Here is a 7,176-nt window from a genome sequence, read left to right as displayed (position 1 = left end):
GATCCCTCCAAAGCATTACATATGAATCTTAAAATAATAAACATTTCATAAATATTGAAGAATATCCAACAGAGATTGGTAATAAAAATATTGAGTAACTTTTTGAAGGTGTACTAAAATGAAAACAATGCTTTACAATATGGAGACAGCTATCATTTTTGCTTTGTTTTGTTTTAAACCTTGCAGTAGGGAAAAAAAGCCAAATGTGGTTTGAGAGTGATCCGTGCGTATTAGGAGTATTGATTGAGAATGTTTTTTTTTCTACTGGAAAGAGTAGAAGGGTTTTAGTTGAAGGAAACAGATTATGGAGACTAGTGAATGTAACAAAGTGAATGATAATTGGCTTTCAGATAACAATCTAATAATACAATATCTTAGACATTTGAAGGAGTAAGACAGAGGGATTGAGCATTGGGACTGATATTAAATTAGAGGCTGCTCACTCTTCAAGGCCTGGTCTACTGCTCTCTTGTTTATGTCATCTGTTGTTTGGATTAGAGATAACCTTCCTGTGGAACAATAGATCGCCGCCAGTACACACTGAACTCAAACAGGCTGTGAGAGACACAGTGGGGAAATTTGGGACAGTTCGCACAGAATTGTATGTCAATGCAAAAGGTCAAAAAGATTAAGATTACAAGTGTTTACGTTAGAAGGTGCCCAATTCAGCTATACGGGGCACCGTATAGTTAGAGGAGAGACACTAGATTGTAGCTTGCGCTAACCTTGCAACAATCTCATTCTTAGCAAGTTTGGTGTGAAACTGTTATAACGTGTTCCCTTTCTCTTCCCTGTGAAATGTTATTAACATGCTGTAAGGCGATGTGCCTCTCTAGCTGATAAGATTTCAGCAGCTATTTTGTTTTCTACTCCTCCAGAGGATGGTGAAACAGTTAGATTGAAGTTTGTTTTCTTTTAATAAATTGAGGGTAAGGTCATCTAAACCCTTAACCTGTTTACATTATGTGGAACACTGAGCTGATGACCCAGCACCAACCTTTTGAAGGTCTTAGCAGAATTGTTAAACAACTGGGTTTTCTATTTGACTAGGTGGATGTCTCAGGGACAGTTACTGAAAACATAGGTTAATGCAACCCGAGAAATATGGAAACAATAGTTAACATCGAGAGATTTATTCACTTCTGAATCTACAGATCTGTTGTGTATTTTTGATACTCACTCCTATTAATAAAGTATAACCTTTATTATGAGTATAGTATTACCCTACTACGTGGATTGTACAACCCAGAATGAAGTGTTATAAATTATGTCTGTTTTTTTTCTGTGTTGATTTCCTTTACTTTAATGGAGTGTAGAATATTTTGATATAGAAGCTAAAATCTAAATTGAATGACTATTATCAAACCGAGTGATAAGCAGAGGGAATGTAAGGGAAATGTTCATGTTTGTTCTATTCTTATAACTAATAATATTCTTATAACTAATTTCTGTGTTCTTTTCATGTGCTATTCTATTAACCAATTTCTGTGTTCATGCAAGTGGCTGACTGTACAAATCACACCTATCAGTAGCTGCAATTTTGCAGTACGCCCAGACCGTGTTTTGAGAACGAATGACCGTGTTTTGAGAACAAAAGAAAGATATATCAGTTTCAAGGTCTCAGCGTAGAGAGAAGAAGCCTCGTGAGGTGTTGGTCTGTCACATGTTATGAAACAGTATTGGTTGGTCACATGAATGAAACAAAATGGTAATGAATCATTAATTATGCTAAATCATGCAAATATAACTTGTCTGTGTATAGCCATATTTTATTTATTTATTTATTTTTATTTCACCTTTATTTAACCAGGTAGGCTAGTTGAGAACAAGTTCTCATTTACAACTGCGACCTGGCCATGATAAAGCAAAGCAGTTCGACACATACAACAACACAGAGTTACACATGGAATAAACAAACATACAGTCAATAATACAGTAGAAAAAGTCTATATACAGTGTGTGCAAATGAAGTAGGATAAGGGAGGTAAGGCAATTAATAGGCCATGGTGGCGAAGTAATTACAATATAGCAATTAAACACTGGAATGGTAGATATATAAGACAACTGTTGGGACTGCCCCGACAGAGTGCATTGAGTTGGGTCTCCAGCATGCAGACAAATAAACAATGATTCATTTAAAATTGACTTTCAGTGTTCCTGTGTAAGAATTTCCACAACAATGTGATTGACTGGGTTAAGACTGTGTTAGCCTGCTGATCTAAAGCCGAGGCATTGGTCCTGTGACTTGGATGGGTCTCTTCAAGGAGGTCAAAGGGGAGTGAAATGTGAAACAGGTGGTTCGGTGACCACACTCGCGCGATGAGTTACTTTTCTGAGACCTGAAAAGTTGCATTGTCTGGCGAACAGGAGACCTGGGTTAGAACCCCATCAGTCAAACTAACACTTGTCCTCAGGTCTCAGGTATAGTTGCCCATTAAATGGGCTGCGCAGATCCTTCTGCTTCTGTTTGCCACAGAAAGTCATGTTGTTGGCCTGATTTCGAACCCAGTCAGTTATATATGGTGCCGTGATCTCGGAGTATGACGTGAAAAAGTGGTGAAATGTGGCCGAGATGGTTCGATGAACCACAATCTTTCATTAGTAACTTTGCTGGACACTTGAAGACATGTGTTACGTTCCTGAGCTCCTCCCCATGGGCTTTAGCTAAGTGTGCGAACACAGTCTTGTGACATGCAGGAGACCTGGTTCAAACCCAGTCAGTCACAAGAGCAAGATAAAATAGGGAGTGGAAAGGCTATCCTTAGAATGGCTATGACAGAGCTATTCAATTAAATTCTTATTGAGGCCAAATTAAATTTTGGGGGGGACATTTCCTTCTAACATGTCTTGCATGGCCTGTGATCATCATAGAGGGAAACAGAAGGCACGTCCATGTTCCAGAGAAGCTTAGCTTTCATAAATTGGGCCATATTAGCTTATACCCAAAACGGTTCAAACACTAAAACCAAATTCATAGGAAGAAAATCAATTCTACATGCCACATTGGCTTCAAAAGCTGCCAGGAGCTTCTGTTTACAACAGAGAGCATTTAATGCTATCTGTTCTCTACCTTTCCTGGTTGGAAAAGTACCCGGATTTTGTCTCTGGCTTTGAATCTGAATTTAGAGAGCTACATTTGTGATCTGAAACTGAATGCATCTGAGAAGTTGAATATATGGATTTTTGTTTTCTTTATATTACCAGGTAAGTTGACTGATGAACTTTAAATGATTGTTTGTAAACTTGATACACAGGTAATGAATGCAATATATACCATTTTGAAACAGACTATATAAATAATGATTTTGAATACTCAATTAAATGTGACCGACCGCATCGATTCGGTCTTATGTAGCAAAATTTGAAGTTGTGTTTTTTACATTGGATATTAGCCCCACTTTTGAGAAAATACCCCTTGAATGTTTTGGTACACCTACTGGAGAGCTCTTTTTTTATCTACACCTATTCCAAATCATTTACACCCTCTTAAGCCTTAGCTCCACACATCTCTTTAAGGATTTACATGTGAGGCCAAGTGCTAAACAGAGTGAGTAAGGTAATGTAGTAAGCAAACAACGTGGTGAAAGTAGTAGCCTACAATAAGGAAAAACTGCAGGTAAAAATACACTTTATCTAGTCCTTGGCCTATATTCCAATCTGACTTTGAAATTGTCCAGATACAAATAGATGGCCGTAATCACCCCCAGACACACCTGGCTATCTTGATGAGTCATGTAATCATTTGGCAAAGTAGACTATTTTGTTTATACTTGTAGCTAACTAGCTAGCTAAACAATGAACCATAATCCCAACCCATAGCTACAGTACAAACGGATTGTCATAGCTAGCCACCATGCATGAAATGCTGGAGTATGAATCCGCAGGTAGCTGAAGCTAACCAACCAGGTTCAATGTTAGCTAACTGCCTAACATTAGTCTATAACTAGGAATGCAAATGAGATACAAATAATATTACTACACAGATCATACACGTAACATTAGCTAGCGAGCCAGCAAGCAAACATTTGCTAGCTAGCTAACAGTACTCTTTAACTTTCAATGAAAATTACTTTTTGACAAAATTAGAAACATATAATATCTGAAAATGTTGTTAGACTTACCCGTATACATGGGTGAACACTTCAAGGCAGCGTGTCTTTTACGTTTGGTTTGTAGCTAGCTACAGCTTGCTTGGCCAGTTGTTGTGTCAAGGCACCCCGGTTCACACTGACCGTGTACAGAAAGTAGTCCATCTCAACTTTTTCCCACTGATCTTTGTCAATAGCGCCTGCTAAATTCTGGGCAGAAATGTTGTTGAGAGCAATAGCAACACTTTTGAGGTTCCCCATGGCAAACGTTATATCTTTCAAAAATGATACGGTAGCAAAGATTATCTACACATACAGAGAAGCTCACATTATAGACAGAAGCGTGCTACATGGCAGACCAATCTGAACTCATCTCTTGACATTATCTCAGCCAATCATGGCTAGCTGGAAGAGTCTTGTCTTTTTTCATGGCTAAACCAACTAGGCTCGTAATTTAACAATTTTATTCATATTTACAGATGGCATACAAGTTTGTTATTAAGGCACATGAAAGTCCACATGTTCCAGAAGGCATTTCTGCCTAAAAAAATTAAATACGTGCGACATACGCCTAGCTTCTTGAAACGGGACACACGTTTTTATTTCATTTTAAAACGAATTGCAATATTCATTCAAGCTTAATTTATGAATTCAATTATTACATTTGTGCATTACAAATTAAAAAGTCTTACATTCAAATGTAATACCCTAATACAAATTTAAAATTATGGAATTCTAATTCAATATCCTAATACAAATACTAAATTGTGGAATTCAAATGTAATATCCTAATATGAGATCGACATTATGGAATTCAAATACAATTTTTGTTGCCACTGAAATAGCTCCATATCTCTTTCTCTTTCTCTCTGCACAACTGATTTGAAAACTATTGACAAGCACTGAGAAGGAGAAAAGAGGACAATATTTTTCTCAAAGTAAAAATCATGAAAAAAGTAAAAGGGGAATTTTCTCTAGGCCATTATTATTACCTTGGCAGCCAGTCAGGTCTTCACCACACACAGATGAGAGTTCCTCTCCACTTAACTGTTCAGCATATATATTGGCTTAGAAGATTTCATATTCATCTATTAGGGTCCTGCCACCTAGGGAGGGAATGCAATCAACTGACTTCGATGCAAGAGGTATTTACCTGCATCTTAATTCATCGTTGAAAGAAAAACACCACACACAGCAATAATGTGAAGGGAGGGTGTAGTAGCAGCAATGGCCGTGTACTAGCGAGCTATAAGCTGGTTACAGTGGACTTTATGCCTTTATGGGCCCTTCCCCAATGGTAGTGAGTCAGACTCCTCCCTCATTCCTGCCCACTCTTTATTTGGTTTGCTACCTTTTCACCATGGCGATCGATATCACTCGGTAATGGCTGCTTGGAGAGCCGAGGGACTTGAATGACAGACGGTGGTGGGACCGAGCTGAGCATGTCCCAGGCTGAGCTGCCTGACTCTGAGCTGAGTGACGGAACGCTGTAGCCGGCTTAATTAACTTCCAGTCGAGTCTGGAGTATTCATGCTCAGTGAACCCCACCCCATTACCCCTAGCATAAACAACATGCCAATTAAGAAGAAGTGCTGTTTGCACTTCCAAAATGACACCCTACTCACTTTATAGGACCATAGGGCTCTTGTCAAAAGTAGTGCACTGTAAAGGGAATAGGGTCCAATTTGGGACGGAGCCCTGGTCTACTTTACAGACACACTCCATGCATGGTCCTGTGTTTTCACTGGTTGTCTTAAGATACATATTTTAACATGTAATTTGAGACATAACCAGACTAGACAGATCATGTAGCTAATGAAGACAACATATTAAATGATCTTGGCACTTTGCCAAAGTTTTTTTTATGCCTCATAATGACAGCAATTTTCTTTGCCCCCAACCTCTTGCATCATACACTGTAGGTCAACAAATGTCAAAGAGATTGTATAGAGACATCTACTTCACCCCAGGAACTGCAAAAAAAAATATTACAAATGTAGATTTTCCTTCTGTCAAGTTAGTTTGACGAGAGATCAATACATTGACCCGTGGGAAGGAAGGAGGGACAGTATTGCAAGGCAATGTTACGCCATACAGGATGCAAACCCTTGTATGCAAATACCACTAGAGACCCTGCAAACCCAATGCAGCTACACACTTGGCTATTCAGCTCATATGTGTGTCAATATTTTCTTTCCCCTTACTGAGCAAAGTGGCAATTTATCAAGTCTGCAAGTCAATGGATTTGGCTCGGCTAAACTATTTACAAATTCCAATATAACATTTTAAAAGTTTTGGTTGTTAAATTGCCAGCGTTGATAAACTCTAAATTGATAACTTCACGAGGATCATGAAGAGTGCATCTGCACAAAGTGAATAGGAGTAGAGGACGGAATTGCAACAAGACACAAGTATATCCATTTATATGGAAACGCATGTCTTCATTGTGTTAGACAGCAAATGAAGAAGGCGTCTTATTCAATAGCACGTGTTCCAAATCCTGCGTATCATCCAACATTTCTTACACAGACCGGCACACTCACATTTAAAAAAAATGTCCATGAAGCTTTTCTTTAGAAAATACTGTGATATTTTATTAAAAATGCTGCAGAAAATCTTTATACAGGTGTCCAGCCAGAAATATCATCTATCACTTAAGGCAAAACTGCAAACAATATCAGACAAACTAAATCATTTCAAATCCTACATCAAAAGCCTTGGTATCTTGACAGTTGATGGACCAATGGTAAGGATATATCTTTCATTGAATTTACAAACGTAGCATTATTATAAACCTTTTTATATGTACTTGCTTTACTTTTTTTCTGTAATAGGATGCAGAACGGAAATAATTTGGGTTAATGTTGACTTTATATTGTACTTATAATTGTTATTATTAATAATATCAATATCATTTATCATTATTATTATTTACACTCATTCACTTGTGTTGTAGTAACCCAACATATCAAAAGCCTGGCACAATACTTTACATATTGCTAGCATATGACAATTTGAAATATCTAACATATACTACTTTACAAACATATCCAACTAATATAGATACCAAAAACCACTGCCTTTTTTC

This window comes from Salmo salar, chromosome ssa17 (genome assembly GCF_905237065.1).
Source record: "Salmo salar chromosome ssa17, Ssal_v3.1, whole genome shotgun sequence".
NCBI lineage: Eukaryota > Metazoa > Chordata > Actinopteri > Salmoniformes > Salmonidae > Salmo > Salmo salar.
The sequence above is the reverse complement of the archived record's forward strand: the minus strand, read 5'-3'. Positions refer to the sequence as shown.